The 20,216-nt window shown below is 44.6% G+C and overlaps 1 long non-coding RNA gene across 1 annotated transcript; it reads right to left on the reverse strand.

The window, feature by feature from the left end:
• Positions 1 to 3,768: 3,768 nt before the first annotated feature.
• On the reverse strand, positions 3,769 to 18,073 carry LOC142804177 (uncharacterized). Its single transcript, XR_012894494.1, has 2 exons — positions 17,686 to 18,073; positions 3,769 to 4,255 (listed from the first exon to the last, which is right to left on the reverse strand). It is a non-coding gene; the product is annotated as an uncharacterized LOC142804177 (long non-coding RNA).
• Between the last annotated feature and the right edge of the window lie 2,143 nt (positions 18,074 to 20,216).

Here is a 20,216-nt window from a genome sequence, read left to right on the forward strand (position 1 = left end):
GTTGGATGAAACGTACTTGGCCAGCATATCCCCAAGGGTGCGATTAAAACGCTCTGTCATCCCATTGGTTTGCGGGTGATAGGCTGTTGTAGTGCGGTGTATGATGCGACACTCGCTCAACAACGTTTAGATGGCATCGGAGAGAAAAAGGCGGCCGCGGTCGCTAAGTAACTCCCGAGGTGCTCCGTGCCTTAAAACCAGGTTTTGCAGTATAAAGCACGCAGCGTCTTTTGCGGCAGCAGAAGGTAACGCAGCTGTTTCAGCGTACCGCGTTAGGTGGTCGATAGCGACAATGACCCAGCGGTTGCTACTCGAAGTATAGGGAAGCGGACCGTAAAGGTCGATTCCGACACGATCGAAAGCTCGTGCTGGACATGGCAACGGCTGCAAGGGACCCGTGGCATGTTGAGTTGGCATTTTGCGTCGCTGGCACGTAAGGCAAGACCTTACGTGCCACAGCAAGTCTTCTTCCCAGGGATCCCAGTCAGGGATCACAGCAAGTCTTCTTCGTTTTCTATACTCGAGCTCCATGCCCACTGCCCTCGTTACAATCTCTCTCTCTCTCTCTCTCTCTCTCTCTCTATATATATATATATATATATATATCGAAGTCTTGGTATTCTTGGCTGCGTCAGCGTTTATTTGAGGAAAGACACACACACACACACACACACACACACACACACACACACACACACACACATATATATATATATATATATATATATATATATATATATATATATATATATATATATATATATATATATATATATATATATATATATATATATATATATATATATATATATATATATATATATATATATATATATATATATATACGTAGGATAATTTGTTGCAAAAGGAGAGTGCAGAAGGGCCAATTATTTATCCCGAAATCCATAGTTTGCAAGTTTTTTGTAGTGACAGGCTATGATGAAGATCATCGGTTGATGGAGATAAAGTTTGGGAGGTGAAACACTGCCTGGCGGCTGCATTTTCATGGGTGGCCAAATGTTGAACTCCGTGCACTCAGATTTGGGTGCACGTTAAAGAACCCCAGGTGACCGAAATTTTTGTAGTTCTCCAATACTGTGTCTCTCACAATTATAGAGTACTTTCGGGAGGTAAAATCGAAGATATTATATTATTATTATTATTATTATTATTATTATTATTATTATTATCATTATTATTAATTAAACTTTTCTGAGAATCTTGACAATGAATGCCTATGTAGACTCCCTTTCATGTTGTTTTGTGTGAAGAGATTGAGCTTTTCTGATATTTTGTTAGCTGGCAGACCTTTTAATGCTTTTTTCAAAGCCGAAAAAACGCCTAGCTCACTTTTTGCAGCATGTGTCTGCCAAAAAAATTTTAAATAAAACATACCACTAAGTTGATCATAACAATACCATCAACAAATCTTTTTTCTTGGTGACGTGTGTCACCTTGTTTGCTTCCAAGAAGTAAGTATCTTAACGAGATACACCGAACACTTACCTGTTTTCTCTGCGAATTTTCCAATCTCAAGGGCCACAACAGTGGATATTTGTGTGTGGTGAATTATTGCAACGACCAGCGATATGTTTATAAGATATAACTATATAGTTTTGCTCCTTGTACAAGACTGGTGCATTTTGCTTTTTACTCCTGGATTAAAGTGAAACGTGCACGTTGGAGCGTGTGCGATGCATACAGGGCGTGCGATGACTCGCCGCGGTGTTTATAATTGAGGAAATTATCTAGTGATCCGTGCTGTAGCAGCCCTTCTGGTAGGTACAACATAAGCTAATCGTGTCATCTCTTAAAGCACAGCTCTTTGACGCCCCCTTCGGCACTAACCGGCCTCAACGTCGGTGGCGTAACCATGCGAATGGGTACATTAGTCTTATTATGGTTGATCCTCCTTTCTTGCCTTCATTTTTCTCTCTTTCTTGATCACTAGCGTGCAGGATGACTTACCTTAGCTAGAAAAGTTTTTTTGCGGTATTTTGAATGAGTGGAAAATTATGATTATTTATAGTATAGTGAGTACCTTGCTACTGCACTAGAATTACCTCGGAAGCCCATAAGGCCTCATAAAACGTTTTCTCAGAAAATCCATCAAGTTTTCTCTCTGCCATGGTAAAAACACCGTGAAGTGATCAGAACGTGTTGTTAGATTCTCCTAAAAAAAGACCAAAAAATATGATCACAGATTTACGCATTATTTTCCTGTTCTGACATTATATATAATATTAAATCGTGTCAAAAGTAGCAGAACTCGTTATGTCACGCCGCGTAGCGTAAGAACTGTGCAGTTGTATTGTGAAAAATGGAGTCGGTCACATTGCTGTGCGCAGTCGCACAGTCGGACACTGTCATTTTAACCAGTCCTCAAAATTACCAGATGAATATTATTACACGTTCTCGGACAATTCTGTGCTACTATGACGGAAAAGGAGTTGCCCGGTGAGAAGCGGCATTCACTCTAAAAAAATATCGAGTAAAAAGGGTGTCTTTTTGTCCCACATTAATAATCATCATCAGGCTTGCGTGCGCTTCCTTTTTTGAAAACTTGGCGCTGACCACTTTTCTATCGAGAATGAAATGTAACCTTGATAATGGGCATGTTGATCGTGACCGGAATGTACTGGGCGCTGGGCGATAGCGCAAGGATGGAACGCAATATAGATGGCAATTATTGTTGTGGGATAAAAAGACACCCTTTTTACTCGCTATTTTTTTAGAGTGTTGGAGATGTGTCGCGGGCCGGCTACCTTGCTTCTCCGCAGAACTTAGAGTAATGGCATAATGGTTGCTTCCCAACTAGTCCAAAATTATGACTTTGGCGTACTAGGTGTCGTGCCAGTGAACCTGTATTAGCATGCTCAAGAGGGTTTACAGCGGGTTTTGCCAATACCGCTCTTGCAGGTGTCGCTTTTTTTGTGGGCGAAGCTCCTTAGAGTGTGTGTCGTACCTTGAAGTAGTAGCCACTTCTAGTTAGTTCTAAGAATTTCAATTTAGAAGGCATTGTGTGTATATGTTTATGGAAATAGTATCACTAGATAGCGCTAGTGGTTCCTCACTGCATATCCACGGAGTGAAGAATGATGAGTGGGGCGAAGTGTCCGTTTGTCCATCCGATGCCTGCTGTAGTGTGATAGGAGTGGACGGACGGATTCACCGACGGGCAGACAGACAGACAGACAGACAGACAGACAGACAGACAGACAGACAGGCAGGCAGGCAGGCAGGCAGGCAGGCAGGCAGGCAGGCAGGCAGGCAGGCAGGCAGGCAGGCAGGCAGGCAGAGAGACAGACGGAAGGACGAACGAGTGGAAGGAAGAACGCTGCACCCCTCTCATTATTATTTCCTTCATGGACATTTTGTAAATTTTTTGGACCACACATTCCAAGAAAGCACTGGACTCTGAAAGTAAAAGAGTTAAAGCAGGCCTACTCACACACAAAGCACATGCCGAAGCCTCTTATGAGAGGCTTCGGCAATAAGGGGCTTCTGAAGCAAATGCCGGCAATAAGGGGCTTTCGAAGCGCATGCCGAAGCCCCTTATAAGTAATAAACCCGATGTGCTGGTGCCTTCTGGCTGCGCAAGAGCAGAAAAGCCTGCGAAATTACATTTTCATGGTGACTTATCAGCTAGTTTTCTTGAATCTATGCCACTGAATCACACGAGCAAGAGCGCCAACTTTACGGAAAACTTTATTCGTATAAAGAAGGAACTCGTATGCTCACACGGGGTTATAAAAACAAGAAAAAAGCTTTTCAACCAATACAGCACTTCTCTTTATTGCAACACTGTTTACAGAAAATGAATACATGCCATAGGAGCAACTGTGAGGGTTAGATATAAGATCAGAAAGAGCTAGACAATGTTACGCTGAACCTAACCAATGACCGTGGTGTCAAAAAGGCCTCAACTAAGAGAGCCGCACCAGCGAAGAGGTGAGCTTCACCGCCACACTACACTTTCAGCAAATGAGAGATTAGTTCAATGGCTAATACACCGGCTTTTGCGTCTTTCGTTTTTTGTGCCGAAGAGGCGCTGTCTGAGAAAAAGCTTCGGCATTTCTCTGCAGAACTTGAAGTCACGCAGGGACCACCTTAAGGGGCGTCAGAGCACGAACGGGTGGCCCAAGACCGAACAAGCCAGCAATTTCCTTGATTGCAGCGTCGACGACTGTCACAATGTTGTTGAAAATATCTGAGACGACCCTGTCAACATCTCCAAGCTGATTATCAGCAGCTTCTGAAATATACAATGTAGAAAAAAAAGATACTGATCTGTAGATAAAAGAACTGTAGATAAAAAATTTTTTGCTTTCGCGGGGACTTTGGAGGGGGGGGGGAGCTTGAAGAAAGGCATGCTGAATTTAATGCGATAAAAACATTTGAAGGCATAAGTTCAATAAATATTTCATAAACGAAAATGACGCCTTTTTTGCGCACTTCATTCGCTTCACGTTCTGTCATAAAGAGAATGCCCAGCGCTTTTCTTGGCCTAATTATGACTTTCCTTCATTTAACTGTTTCTAATAACAGAATAAGCCGCTCGGACAATACCCTATTTTTGTTGCTTTTTATACATAATCAGTGCTGTTAATACCTAATCAATAGAGTGTGGCACAACGCCTAAGCTTCATATGTCGTCGCGTGGCAAGTGTGGTATGTGAGTTCGTCTTTGCGAGAAAGCCAAGCAAACGCAAGTGAGGTGTTGTAAATCTGCACCGCATGATTCTCAACGAATGGGACATCAAAAAGTGTTTGCGATTGCTTGTCCGGCTCTGATAAATTTATCAAGTATGTGTGGTGGGTATGCTGCGTTTGCCATAACTTTGTTAAAAATACTTTTTGGTGGCGAGAATAAAGGGACGAGATCGGCACGGCCGCGTCGTCCTTTGTCAAGTCGTCTCTCGGCCTCTCGCTACAACAGCAATACGCATTGGAACTGATTGCAGCGAAAAAAGAAACCATCCCATCATATCTAACATAATATATTTAGCCTTTTTATCACCACCTTCCTCATGGTATGTCCAAACCAGGACCTTTGAAATAATAAAAGTAATTATTACTTAATTATTTATTTAACACAGCGTCGACCGTCGATCAAAAAACCTCCCGCATCTTCTCACGGGAGAACTCGAGTAAATACGTCACATAGGGGGGGGGGGAATGTGCGAGACTATTGCTTATTTGTTTATGGTTGGAGAATCCTTAATTGTTATTTTCTCTTTATTATTGTTATTCAGCGAATGAGGAAAAGGTGTTGCCTTCAAAGAGTGATGGGACGCTGATGTTAGGTTGTGTTCTATTACTTATTGAAGGTACTGTGGCTTCTATCACATCTGCTCGAGTCAAGCAAAGCCTCAAGCCAAACGAAAGCCAAGTGACGACGCCCTTGACTGAATACCCAACACGCGATCCAGTGCCTACATATACGGTGTGGCCAGTGAGAGGTTGAGCAGTGCAAGCGGTCGTTTTCAGGGGCGAAGCTTCTTATAGCGACACCCGTTCGTCCCTCGTAGCCGTTGTAGTAGTGTGTAACAAGTATAACATTTTGGCCTCTAAGGTGGTGCCGGTGAGGGATTTCTTCTGTGCGTCGCAGAACAATAAAAGATAGTGCTCAATGTTCATGGCAATAGCTGCTATGGGAGAATGAGAGACAGGAGAATTCGGCTTTCAGTTAACGCGCACGCTGCAAATTTTTATTGCTCAACAACGCACAGAAGACAATAAAGGGTAGCTATGTTATACTCGCTGGGCGTAACCTCCTAGGTTTTAGAAAGGTTTAGCGAGCGCTAGGCCGCAGTGCCATGAATACAGTGAACTAGTATATACCATGAACTCAAGATGGTTAAAGGTGGGAAGTAGATACGAAGCGCAAGCCGCAAGAAAGTGTGTGTGTGCCTATTCTCGTTCAGTCCTTGGAATGTCCGCTGGATGGCGGTGTTTCTATATGAGGAATACATGATGAAAACATGCGAGATGGTGGTACTTGGAGTGGTGAATAGGTGGACGAACGGACACACAGACAGATGCATGGACGGACGGATGGACGCATAGACGGACGCAGGAGCGGATTCATGGACGAAAGCAGGGACGGACGCACAGATGACGTGCGGACGCACGAACAGACCCACGCACGCACGGGCGAATGGACGCACGGGCGGCCACAGAGACGCACGCATCGATGGACGGAAGCAAGAACTAGTGGACAGACGGATGCTTCACCCCACTGTCCATCATTCACTCCGTGGATATGCTGCCATTTTTTTTATTAGCAGACACTGCATGTGTCGGCATTGCGAGGCCAGAGAGTGGAGGAGAGCGACAGTTGGCATGAGACACGAGACGCCATAATTCGCAGTGGAGGTGGGGACGGCGCCACCGACGCCGGATCCGCGGCATGGAGTGCCCAAGAAGTGCACTGCATTTAAAACTGGTGATAAATGTGACGCACCAGCTTTTTTATATCACGCATTGAACTAGACAGCCTTATTACTGGTGGTCGCGCAAGCTCTCGACTAAAGCTAAGTTATGAGTGCGATAGCAAGAGATAACAGTACCTCACGAAGAACCACAAGCAGTTGAATACTTTCAGCCTACCGCTGCAGCTCAAAGAAGGATTCCTGAAAAGAAGGCACAGGAATACATAGGACAAGTGTGAACTAACAAGTGTCATAGCTGTTGCATGCTTTTATTTGAAGAAATCACTGCTGATGATTGATATGTGAGGTTTCACGTTCCAAAACCACCGCATGATTATGAGAAACGCCGTTGTGGAGGGCTCAGGAAATTTCGACCACCATGGGTTTTTTAACGTGCACACAAATCTGAGCACACAGGCCTACAACATTTCCGCCTCAATCGGAAATGCTGCCGCCGCAGCCGGGGTTCGATCCCGCGATCAGCGGGTCAGCAGCCGAGTACCTTAGCCACTAGACCACCGTGGCGGGGCACGAAAGCGCTGCAAGTGTCCACAATACAGAAGCCAACATTGTTTGATTTTTCTTTTTAACTCTAGCACGTAAACTTATCCCCCTGCGTTCCCTGCTACGCAGTGGCGTCTCATGCTAAGTGTGCGTGTTCTTTCAGGCGCGAAACTCCTTCAGGCGTAGGCTTGTCCGCCGTAGTGTTCTGCTGTAGCCACCCCTAGCACGTGATGTGTTGACTAGGTGGCCGGGATGAGCGCGCTACGTTTGAGATGTTTTGGTAAACAGGCAAACAGAGAAACAGGCGGATGGATGGACAGACGGGTGCACAAACCGACAGATGGACAGTAAAACTTTTTTGTTGCCTAACTGCTCCCGAATCATAGGGGTAATTTTATAGCGCAAACACAGGCACTTCATAAAGGAAGAGATGGAACACACAAGCGCTGACTACCAACTGACTTTGTGTCGCGGAATCGATGGATATCCATAGACACCACTTGCATCGTCCCCTATGGCTGCACCGGCTCTTATTCGTGATTTGACGATGCAAATTTGACACAAGAGTGCCACGGGGAGAACCGATTGGTAGTTTTCTTGCCTGTGTTATCAGGTCCTACCGCTTCCTTATGCACTGAGCTTCAAAACAAAGAAAAGCACGCACGGTGTCCACATCAAAAGCGAAGAAAATGTGGTGTTTTAGCAGACAAAGTCAACCTGGCATCCTATGAGTGCCGTCATTACGAAGGTGCCGCCACGTTATGTCCTCGAGGCCAATGTACCTCCGAAGCAGCCATACCTCTCATGCGCCACGCAATGAAAAAAAAGGGACACACAAAAGTATAATCATAAAACAGAAGCTTTTTTGCAATTATTGTTAGTGAAAACGGGGTGCTGAAAACGGGGTACTACTAACAGAATGTTAGCCTGTTTTGCACAGTAAATTCAAGCCGCTACTGTACAATTACCTCTTTCGTAGGAAAGACGCGGATGATGTGGTGCAGTTCTTGAATGGGAATACTATTGTGGGATATGGTTTCTCAGTTGACATAGACTTGTTTTATTCTGTACACCAACAGAATTGATGTCTTCAGTGCAAGCATGCATTGATGGCTATGGGGTTGTCCCTTTCCAGAAAGCTCTTAAGTCCTGTAATTCTGCTTCAATCGTATCTCGGTGCAGTCGGAGGTTGCCTCCGTGAATCACACCACGGCCCGAGCTATCATCAGGAGCACAGTAAACGAACACCTCGTAGTCGTTATTATCAATGGTGATGTCTTTGACTTGTAGGACCCGTTCAGCTCTTCTGCGATCTGGGGTGCAGGACGCGAAAGTGTATTGAATCAGGTTGGCTTGTACTAGGTCTTCATGACGCATGGCATCTCTGATGAATCCAGCAGCTTTGCACACCAGTTCCAGCTGTTGGTAGGCAGAACTCTTGAAGAGCAGTAGTCCATGACGATCGTTATAGTATGAGAACAGAATGACGACAAACAGACATGCTTTGTCGTCGTTCTCACGCAATAACGATCGTCATGTCATACCAACTAGCCCAAGTCGCCACACTTCTAAGTAGTAGTCCACCATGAGGACGAACAATGAGCTTGAGGGCGTCACTCGGTAGTCGAAGCTGTGTTGAAGCGTCAGAACAGTTTGCTATTATGCGTCCTCGCTGTCGAGGTGTTGGTTCAGTTGACGTATTTCGTGCAGGTGCACCTGAAGCATGGCTATTGTTAACTTGGGGCAGTCGTCCCGGTCCCGCTTTATCTCCGGGAGAATCGGGTACGGCAGACCCTGGTGCTGTTTGCGCCACCCGGAGCTTATTTACTTTCGTGAGCCAGTTAGTGGCGGCTAGTTCTTCACGAGAGATTAGGATGCCTTCTACGGCAACCTTCACGGTCGCCTACGGTGCGCAGGTTCGCCCGACGGCAAGACGCAACTGGCGAGCGTGCCGTTGCGGTGCCAAGCTCCGTAATCCTCTATGCGGCACGGTAGGCCTAGTGTGACATCCGGCGTGGTCGTGGAAAAAAGGCTAGCCTAGGATCGTCACTCGTCGTCCTACGTACTTCTAGTTGGTGCCTTTGGGTTCCTATTGTCGTCTTTAAGCTCTGATGGCATCGATTGAAGAACGCAACAATCTCACTGTCTGGGTTGAAGCAAAAATCGGCGCCGCCCATGTGAAGTGCGTCATTCGTTGGTTACGGTCAGTGGCGCCCCCCGCTGCTGTGGGAGCTCTCAACACTGAATTTCGCTAAAAGGCGGGAGTGGTCAGACACAACGTTCAGTGCAATGAGTGGTTGGTTAGGCTGAAATAGATTACGGGTGAGAGCTCGTTTCCACGCAATTCGTCGTAGCTCTGGCACAGAGTTACCACTTAAGACACTGTGCCAAGAGACTTCGCAAGGGGCATTTGAAAGACGTCGTCATCGACGGATTTCATAATGTGCTGGACCTTGGCACTTTCACCTATTGCGGCATTGAAGCGCCAGCAGGGATCGAGTGTGTCCTCAATGAAGGCGGTAAACGTTTCGCCTTGTTGTGTGCCCGTGTAAGCAGGCACTGTTTGGCGCTCAAGTTCTGCACGGCAGGGCGACCGAAAACAGAAGATATTGCCTGCTTGAAAGTAACCCAGTTTTCGAACTCGGATTCGTGGTTTGTATACCACAGCTTCGCCACATTAGCCAAGTAAAAGTTGACGATGCTCACCTTAGCAGCGTCATCCGACCTGTTTGGTCCAGTAACATTTTCGTAGGATGACAGCCAGTCCTCGACGTCCTCGTCTTTGTTGTCTAAAAATATTGGGGGTCTCGTTGGTGAACCGGGCCGGAGAAAGTAGCAGCCGTGAGAGGTACTGTCTATTTAGCAGCGTCAACTTGCATGGTCGACGGCAGGGTGCTGGAGCAGAGTTCCCAGGCGTAGGCGATGTAGTTTCCCAGCACCTTCACTAAATGTGAAGGGGGTTTATTGAAGGAGCCAAACAAACGCGTGGTAGCTTGAAAAGAATGCAGGTGGACCCATGTGATTGGGCTCGGTCGCCGACCTTGTGCCTTTTTTCGTCGCGGTAATAGTTGAGCCCATCATACCAACATCTTCCTTCTTCTTTATAGTCTTATTAATGCCGCCTTGAGTACTTAAATTGTGTGCTTGCAGCCGTTACTTGATGAGTGTTTAGAAAACGCCCTGAAAGGCCGCTGTTCTAGCTTTCACAGCAACTACTCTGTGCTTTCTGTGCTTTCCACGCAGGCCTTGCGTGTTTTTACGACTGTTTTGTGATGATGGTTGCCCCGCCGCGGTGGTCCAGTGGCTAAGGTACTCGGCTGCTGACCCGCAGGTCGCGGGTTCAAATCCTGGTTGCGGCGGCTGTATTTCCGATGGAGAAGTAAATGTTGTAGACCCGTGTACTCAGATTTGGGTGCACGTTAAATAACCCCAGGTGGTCGACATTTTCGGAGCCCTCCACTACGTTGTCTCTCATAATCATGTATATGGTGGTTTTGGGGCGTTAAACCTCCCCATCAATCAATGTGGTGATAGTTCCCACAAACAAGACACACTTTTCTGTTCGTTTTGTCTCTGAAAACGAAGGCGTGCCGTTTGCGAACTCTCAATAATAGTTCTATCACGACAGGTTTTTTTCTTGCATTGAAGAATGATTGCTGGTCTGCTGTCAATAAATTGTATTCTTCCCCGCACTCACTCATGAATTGCTTTTACTGGTGCCAGCTACGAATGAATGCTTTTTGGTTCCGTGTAACCTTTTTACGCACAGGTATATTGTTACGAAGGGCACTTTGGTGTGCTGCTGGGCGTATCGGCGCGCCTTAAGCAAGTGGGTGAAATATAACGAGACACCCGCCGCCCTGCACGAGTCTCGTCCTCTTTCATTCACTTCTCTTAAACTAACATAGCCATAGAATAAACAATCAGCCGAGAGAAGCACGTAGGCGCATACGCACCCGGTATAGAATAAAGAGGCCGGCCGTTTGCTTTTTTCTGCCGAAAAAAAGAAGAACTCAGGTTTCGCCTTCCTGTTTACGCAGCGCGATCACTTGGGCGCACTCAGCAGTTCCTTCCGCTACCGCTACTTAACTTGCGGACTGTTCTCAAAGCTACAGTCCTCTTCTCTAAACTGGTTATTTATTCTATGGGTGCATCTAATGCTTGGCTGTTTTTTCGTGAGGACGTCGCCCTTCATAACGTCACTCCACACAATGCACATTTGTTAGCTTATCTCATGCGTGGAGGCGTGTAATGCATCTGCGGATTTCATTTTCTAAGCTGCTTGCTCATCTTCAGAATTGAAGATTCGAGCAAAACGCACAGCGTGTTAGTCTGAAGTGATCTATTGCAGGGCAACGTTTTCACGAAGAAACAGCCAAGCATATGATGGGCCCAGCAGAGTGCGCTTCGTTCGTATGCGCTTATTCTCGCCCTGTTTGCAACTTGGCTCCGTCATACGGCACTGACGCACAAAAACGTCGTCGCTTGCGCACGATAGCCCAACATTTCGGCACTGAACATAACTTTCGGAAGTGCGTACCCTCGTTCAGTGACACGAGGGGACTATTTTGGGGTATTTTGAAACAAAACATCATAGGCGAATGGACGCCTACACATGCGCATGGGTGGTCTCCGATCTGCAAAGCACCGATGAACCCAACGCTACTAGCGGAGTTTCATTAATAAAAAATGTGAAAAAACTACAGGCTTCCCGAAAGTCAAGGTTCGTGCCTCCTTGATTGCTACAAAACACGTAAACGACTGGCGAACGCATCGCGTGTTCCTGGAGTGAAACACGCTCTGCTCAAGCTCAAAAGGAGGCGCTGGCTGTAGATTTTGCGTGCAAAAAGCTCCACCAATTTGTCTATGGCAACAGGATCCTTGTCAGTGCAGATCACAGGTCTCTGATATTCATCGCCAAAAAAGTGTTGCTGATGTCCCACCAAGCCTTCAGCGAATTCTCATCTGTCTTTTCAAATACGATTACGCCTTGCAGTTCATACATCGGGAGGACCTGCTGCTCACATACATACTGCCCCGTACTGCCACACAATGTGGGGGTGCTGATGAAGCAGATGACGTGGAGGTGCACGTAATTGAGGTTCTTTCAAGCCTAATATGTAGCCAGACGAAGGGGCAACTTCGACAAGACAGCCGCGCAGACCTGTATTTGAGAGGCATTGTAGAACAACTAGAAAACTGTGCGACTATTCAAGAGGAAAGAAAGCCATTCGCATCGCAGTTAGCGATAGTACATGATGTACAGCATAAAGATGGCAACATCGTCATGCCTAAAGCTATGAGAGCAGGAATTCCGGGGCTGATACACAAGGGTCACAAGGGGGAGAGAAAGTGCAAAACCAGGGCACGCGGGCTAGTTTTTTGGGCAAGACTGTGTTGTTAAATAAGGAGCCTAGTACATAAATGCCAGGTGAGTCAAAAATCAGCATACAGCTGACCGAGTCAGCCTTAGCTACGATGCCCTACAGCAAAACTAGCTGTAGTCGAGTCGGAATTGACTTCTTCCAGTTTACTCCGCCATTGTGGTATATGACGACCCTTCGAACTTCCCTTCTGTTGAAATACTGGTGGGCCTGAGAGCATCGAGAACAGTTTGGAGGACATCAACGATATTTTCTCGCTATAGCATACCAGCGCCAGTCTTCACTGGCAACGGGCGCAAATTGGCTTCTTGTCAGTTCGCTGGCTTCGAAATACGGTACGACTCCGTACATAAAACATCCAGTCCTAATTTCACCCGCTCAAATGGCTCAGCCGAAGAGGGCGTACGGAGTGTGAAACACATTCTCAAGAAAAAGAAAGGGGGGTTGTGAGGATTTCTGACTGGGTAACTTGGCTTATCGATCCTCTCCCTCAAAACGGTCACTCAGAGAGTTGCTGAAAGGTCGCCGTCTACGGCAATGGTAGCAGAGTGCGAAACATCAAAGTATCGGCAAATCACTTCAGGGTAAGCGTTTATGCCCCTGGATGCAGAGAACGTTGTTCGGATCAAGAATGGGAACTGGCCACGCACAGCAACACAACTTAAGCACGAAGCGCCACGTTCATATCTGGTCAAAACAGAGAGCCACAGACAGCTTAGAAGAAATCGAAAACATTTGCTGAAAACACGCGAGCGTTGTGCACACGAGAACGGCTGCGAGAGTGGCTTCCAAAACTGTAACCCACCCGACGGCATAGGACCACCCATCGAAGAGTTGGAACCTGCGAAAGACCGGACCCAGAAGTAGCTGCTGACCCGCAAAATTCCAGGATTCTTAAAGAAACCGAGGAAACAGGATCAGTGAGTGACCATTTTCAATTACGGACAGTTCATCGGTCAAGGAGAACTTTTACGGAGCCGAAGTGCCTTCGCTATGATCAAAATTTGAGTCATACGTTCTAGCTCAGTTTAAATGCGAAGGATTTCTGAGCGAACTTTGGCGACTTTGACCATATCTATCTATCTATCTATCTATCTATCTATCTATCTATCTATCTATCTATCTATCTATCTATCTATCTATCTATCTATCTATCTATCTATCTATCTATCTATCTATCTATCTATCTATCTATCTATCTATCTATCTATCTATCTGTCTGTGTGTCTATCTATCTATCTATCTATCTATTTATCTATCTATCTATCTGTCTAAGACTTTAATCTCTCCAGGCCTTTTTGATAATGGTATCGATAACAAACTTGTTATGGCATAACGAGACGGTATGAAGGACATATTTGACTAGTCATAACATGAAAATCATGATTTGTATTTCATGTTTGTCATGATTTACATTTCATGGTCCTGCAGCTCATGCGGTGGTTTACTTCACATGGCATGTTGCAAAACTGGTACAGTATGACATCATTGCATTTTGAACACAAGCGACAGATCCTAACATGAAAATCATGACATGCGTGTCATGTAACAACATGACTACCAGCCACGCTCAGGATGCGCTCTCGGCCGTTTTGCTAGCGTCACATATACTAAATTTGGTATTACGGTACGTGAATGAATGATGAAGGTATGTGACTGGTGCAAACATGATAATCAATCATGAGATGCGTGTCAAGTAACAGCATGACTACATGCTACGCTCATGATGCGCTCGCGGCCGTTTCGCTAGCTTCTCATGTACCAAACTCGGTATTACGCAACGCGAACGGACGACATGGGTAAATGGCCCATTGAAACATGCCAATACAACATGCGTGTCATGTAACAACACGACTACATGCCACACTCATGATGTGCTCGCGGCTGTTCCGCTAGCTTCATATATACCAAATTTGGTATTACGTGATGCGGATGGATGACGATGGTATATGACTGGTGCAAACATGATAATCGTGAGATGAAGCGTGTCGTGTGAAAACATGACTACATGCTACAATAACAGCACCAATTCATTTTGACCTGACGCTGGTTGCGTACTCGCCGACGTAACACTAACTTTGGTGTATGTTAGGCTAGAGAAATGGCCGAGAGTGCGCTATGAGCGTAGTATGTATTCATGTTTCACATGACACGCATATATCATGATTATCATAATTGGACGTGTCGTTTGCCTTTGTCATCCATTCACGTCAGGTAATAACAAATTTTGTCTTTGTGAAAATAGCCAAATAGCTGTGAGCGCATTACAAGTATGGTATGTAGCACGTTCATACATGACACGCATGTCATGATTATCATGTTTGTGGTAGTCATCAGTCATATATCGTCGTCGTTCGATCACGTAATGCCATCTTTCGTGTATGTGAAGCTAGCAAAATTGCCGCGAGCGCATCATGAGCCTGGTGCGTAGTCATCTTCTTACATGACACGCATGTCATAATTAACGTGTTTGAACCAGTCATATACCTTCGTCATCCACTCGCGTCGCGTAACACCAAAAGTATGTCTGAAGCTAGCGAAACGACCGTGAGCGCGCCATGAGTGAGGCGTGTAGTCATGCCTTATGTGACATGCATGTCATGATTTCTACGTTAGGGTCTGCCATTTATGTTCCCCCCGCAGTCATGTCATACCATGCCAGTTTTTCAGTATGTCATTCGAACCAAGGCACCGCAAGAGCAGCAAGACCATGTAACATAAATCATGACATTCGAGACTTACATGAGATGATTTGCATGTTATGACTAGTCAGTTATTCTCGTCATGCCGTCATATTATGCCATGCCAATTTCGGTATAGATACCATTATCGAAACGGCCAGAAGAGCTAAGGGTCGTAGGCGGCTATGTGGATAAATAGATAGATAGATAGATAGATAGATAGATAGATAGATAGATAGATAGATAGATAGATAGATAGATAGATAGATAGATAGATAGATAGATAGATAGATAGATAGACAGACAGACAGACAGACAGACAGACAGACAGACAGACAGACAGACAGACAGACAGACAGACAGATAGATAGATAGATAGATAGATAGATAGATAGATAGATAGATAGATAGATAGATAGATAGATACGCTCAAAGTAGCTGAAGTTCACTAAGAAATGCTTCGCATTTAAAAACAAGTAATGCATATTAGTAGAGCTGCCGATCACGCAGTGCTTGATGTGTATCTGTTGCAAATATATTCATGTTGTGCGCCACGTCCTCTTGCTAACGGGAGATATAACCCTGTGTTCAGAAACGCTGCTTGACTTGATCTTGACTTGCTACCGACTTCAATGCAGCACAAACGCCTTTCGAACGCTCTCTCTTTAGGCCATGTTAAAGCAGCACAAACGCACTGACGCGTTCCGAATGCGCTGCATTGAATGCGGTTTCAAGTGAAGTTCAAGTCATGTAGCGTTTCTGAATACGGGGATAGAGACTAACCCTGGGCAAGCATCCTCATCGAGCTAAAGAATCTGTCTGCTGAACAGTACAAATTACTAACAAAAGTGCATGACATTATGACATCAAAACTCAATTCCTCGTAAACAACGCTGCCATTTGTTCCTTAGGTACACGTTTGGTTAGCGTCGAGACCACCTGCCAGCGTGTGGAAGCAATGCGAGAGCAGCTGAAATCATTAAAATTGGACACAGTTTATTCTGCTCCTCTAATTTTAAGATTGTAGAACCACCTTGATGAAGCTGAAAACTATTCAAGGCGTAACAACTTGTTGTTTCACAGCATTGTTGATACTGAACCAAGATAATTATTCGAGCTTCAAAGTTATACTCATTCACCACCGCGCCGAGCACCTTGATGTCACGCTGAACATTCAATTACCAGGGCGTGCATAACGACTGAGTACAAGTTCGAAAACAGCCAAGTATAGTTAGATTCAGCTTTTTTTTCTTTGAAAGCTTAGGAAGCGTTACTCTCCCATAAACGTGAATAAAAGGCTACTTCTTTCGGCATATGCGAAGACTATACTTCCGGAAAGTCAAAAACGCAGGTAAGCACCTTACTGCTTTCGCAAAAAAATGAATCCGTTCCTTATTTGATTCGTTACAAAACATTGCACAAGCTCCAAGGGATAAGTCTTCAACGAGTCATTTCAAATGGCTATTTTTTATCGTTTTTGTGTTATTTTTGAAAGCAGTTTCTAGTACGCGTGGTGCGGAGATTTTTTATTTAACCATAATTTATGCGCATTCAGTCTTTCAGTCGGCAGTTCAGCTCTTGTCCTGCGTATTTCTCCTCTTTTTGTCTTTGGTTGTTTTCGCGCTATCATCAATATTTGGCTACGAAACTCTCAATCAAAAGGGCCGTGCGACTCTTTTTGAGCATGGGGAGAAAACGCTGCTCATCGGTAGTCGAGGTTCCCTAGAACACGCGAGGCAAATAGTATAGCGCCACACGCGTCCTTGAATTTCCAATAACTTCTAAAGATCAGCTAAAGAGACGAGACTCTCTTCATGGCATGAGTGTTTAAAATAATGTTAAATGTACAAAATATTGTGAAAGATTACTCAAAGACAAAGAGGGAAGCCTTTGTACATTGTGCCAAACTATGTTATCCCAGTGCAATGCTTGGATGAACCAACGAGAGTGGACTGCGAAAAACATCAACATCATGAAAGTTAACCTTATATAGTCTTTGTATTCTGTGAGAGGTGGAGTGTTGGAAGAAGTTGGCAGGTACATAGAGTGGTCCATTCTCTCTGGCTAACTTACGAGGAATTCAAAAGGTAATACAACTCAGCAGTACACGGCAGGATATCGTACCGTGAACTAGCTTGTAAAGTCAGCACGCCTTCATCGGCAGCAAAGCAATGGCATTGATAATAACTAAGCAGGGTTACAATGATATTCCGAGTCATTTTTAGCGAAACGATGGTTGTAAATGGTGACGAATTTTTTCCGTACCTGCTCAATAGCGTTATAGCCGGATTTAGCAATTCTATTGCAGACCACAAATGCATACTCAAGTTGAAGATGACATATTGCGGTGTACAGTTCGTGAAAAGCTCTAGGAGAAGAGAATTTTTAGAGATTCTTCAAAGGTAGCCTAGTGAACGATCATGTGAGTGACTGTCTTGCAGAGTATCTATAGTATGAGCAAGAAAACATTTACGTGCTATCAAAAAGAACACAAAGTCCACTGCTCTCTTACACCTAATATAATAAAACGGTATTGGCAGAGTACGAAAATGACACGATAGATGTTTGCATGATCGTCAATGATGCATTAGGGAAAATGTTGTTGTTGTAATAATAATAATTTATCCCTAATAATATTATTATTATTATTATTATTAGGAAAATTTTGAAAATCCCACATACCGGTGTATAGTACAGAGAGAATCAGGAGCATGACTGAGCACCAATGCATCTTGAGCCTTCCTCTAAGCGTTGTGCTGCTGGCGTATCAGGTTTGCTTCCGCTGCGAAATGCCTTCGTAGGGGCAGGCTCCTGCGAGCAGTGTGCATGCCGAACTCCATGTCGCTTTGTTGGTATTCAGCACGTGTAGGTAGACAAAGCATGTGCCGATGACTAATCTTCCGCAGGCTTTCCACTTAGAGTAGCTACAGACGTTTTCCACAAGAGCAGGCATGACCATGGCAGCTGCGCTTTTTGCAATCAGATGTGGCAAGACTTTCGCTTCTCCGCACCCACGTCATGACGCGGATGCCTGGGATTCACCATTCGAATAATGCTTGTGTAGGCCGCAATTCCGAACTCACAAAGCTACTCACCATTTCCTTTTACGGGCTGTCAAAGCGCAATGATGGTAAATCGAGCCAATTGGTTGTTCTAGGTCATAAACCTACAGCCTAAAAAGCGAGGGAATAGTACTAATAATAACATCAATAATATTATGTATTACAAATAACAGCTGGAGTATTCTAGAGCTATAATATATGATAATGAGCACCAGCACAATGGAGTGCTCCGGAAACTTTTGCCATCTGGTGTTCTTTCACGTACACTGACGTCACTCACACAGTACGCAGGCCTCTAGCATTTCACCTCCGTTTGAAATGTGACCACCATGGCTGAGATCGAACCTGCGACTTTCGTGTCAACATCCGAGCACCATAGCCATGCACTGCTACACCGCAGCGGACCGTTTATATTACCATGAATTTCTGCGCATGATGTGATTATCAGTTCCTTAGTATGTTTCAGGACTATATATTGTGTTTTTATACAGAAAGCTGTTGAAAGTCGGGGCTTGTTTGGCTTTATGTGCTCGTCTGTCATTCTTTTTTTTGCACTTTTATTTTACGATCATATCGAAACATACACTGCATAGTGCACTCTTTCAGCCTTCCGTCTGTCCGGTGAAAAACGCGCCACTTCTAAAGCTTCTGGTAGATAAATGATTTGTGAATAAGGGGTGGCTGGGTCCTACAACCTTTCTCGTCCAACCTGTGGCACACGCGTAACGCTGAGTCAGCCAAAACCTACTGCTGCCTTACAGGTGCCTCCAACAAGCGAGTATAAACGCAACGAGCAAGGTAGTTACAATCATGGACGCAGTTAGGCTGTAACGGAAAGTCCATCACCCGCGCAACAAAAGCAACTGAGTGTGAAGCAATAAGCGGACGAAACAATAAGGGCGTGTGCGTCGGCTGTTGAAGTACCACCATAAGGCAAAAATGGTAACTCGCGAACATGAATGACAAAATTACTCTTGAAAAGTCATTGAATCGCGGTACCAATTGGTTTTTGTAGAACTTCAGAATCATGAACTGTTGCGATGCTTGGAAAAACATATTTTGGCTTTAAAGAGGGAAAACTTTACCATGTAAGACATCGACAAAAAAAAAAGGGCGCCAACTTGAAACTAAGTTAGAAGCAATAAATTTAACCAACTGAAAATGATCCCTCAATTTTCCGAAGCGTTCATCATTGTAAATTAAATGACTTTCATTCTTTCTAACTGCGTTGAGTCTTGCGTCTTGAAGGCTAGAGGAAAAAGTTGCCTGCAATCTTTTTACAATATGAAAAAAAAACTACGTCATTACACCAACACTTGACCGAAAGAAATTATATTGCATGAATATTACTTTTCAAGAATAATGAAATAACATTTAAAAAACTTGAAGTAACGTGCGTCATTTGTCACTAGCCGAAGTGAACTTCATTTGCAGCGCATATACGATGTAATGTCAGACATCTGAATTACACCAGAGAAGTAAGAGTGGCGTCTACGAAAGCTCGCAAATGAATGACGACTGTTTTTTTTAAGATGCTTGATTTTTAAAGCAGGTTTTCATAGTTTCTCATGCTGACACATTTGTATAGTTTCACGCGTGCTTCATTTAAAAATTTTTGTGTAACTCGTCCGTCCCACGTACAAGAACTGCGGAGGCATTTCATTTCAAGCGTCCGAAAGCCGTCCATACCGTTTCCAAGTTTTCTGATCAGCCTTAGCGCCCAATATTAACATTACAGTTTGCAGCAATGCCGGTGAATGAGTTTATAGGGTGTTGTATTCACTGTATACACTTACTTCAAAAAGTATATGTGTGTATTACAAAATTTGTTCGGGTAGCAAGTTTAATGAGTACTGCCAGCGACGCCTTTTTGGGCTGTAAGAAGTCAACGCAACGGCACGTCACGAAGAGATATATATGAACACAGGTAATATGAACATGAAATAAGTACAAAAACAAAGCAAGCACAGTTAACTAAAAACGCGTCTTAAGGGATCGGTTCAAACAAACCACGTGCTCACGCATTAGGGGGCAGATGATGCGCGTGCGGCGGCCTTGATCATGTCGGTCGCTAGAACTACAGCGTATTACTGTCAATCGCTACCAATCATCTTTGAAATCCCCGATGAACAAAGAGAAGAAAAGGTGCAA

Source organism: Rhipicephalus microplus, chromosome 3 (genome assembly GCF_043290135.1).
Source record: "Rhipicephalus microplus isolate Deutch F79 chromosome 3, USDA_Rmic, whole genome shotgun sequence".
Lineage (NCBI taxonomy): Eukaryota > Metazoa > Arthropoda > Arachnida > Ixodida > Ixodidae > Rhipicephalus > Rhipicephalus microplus.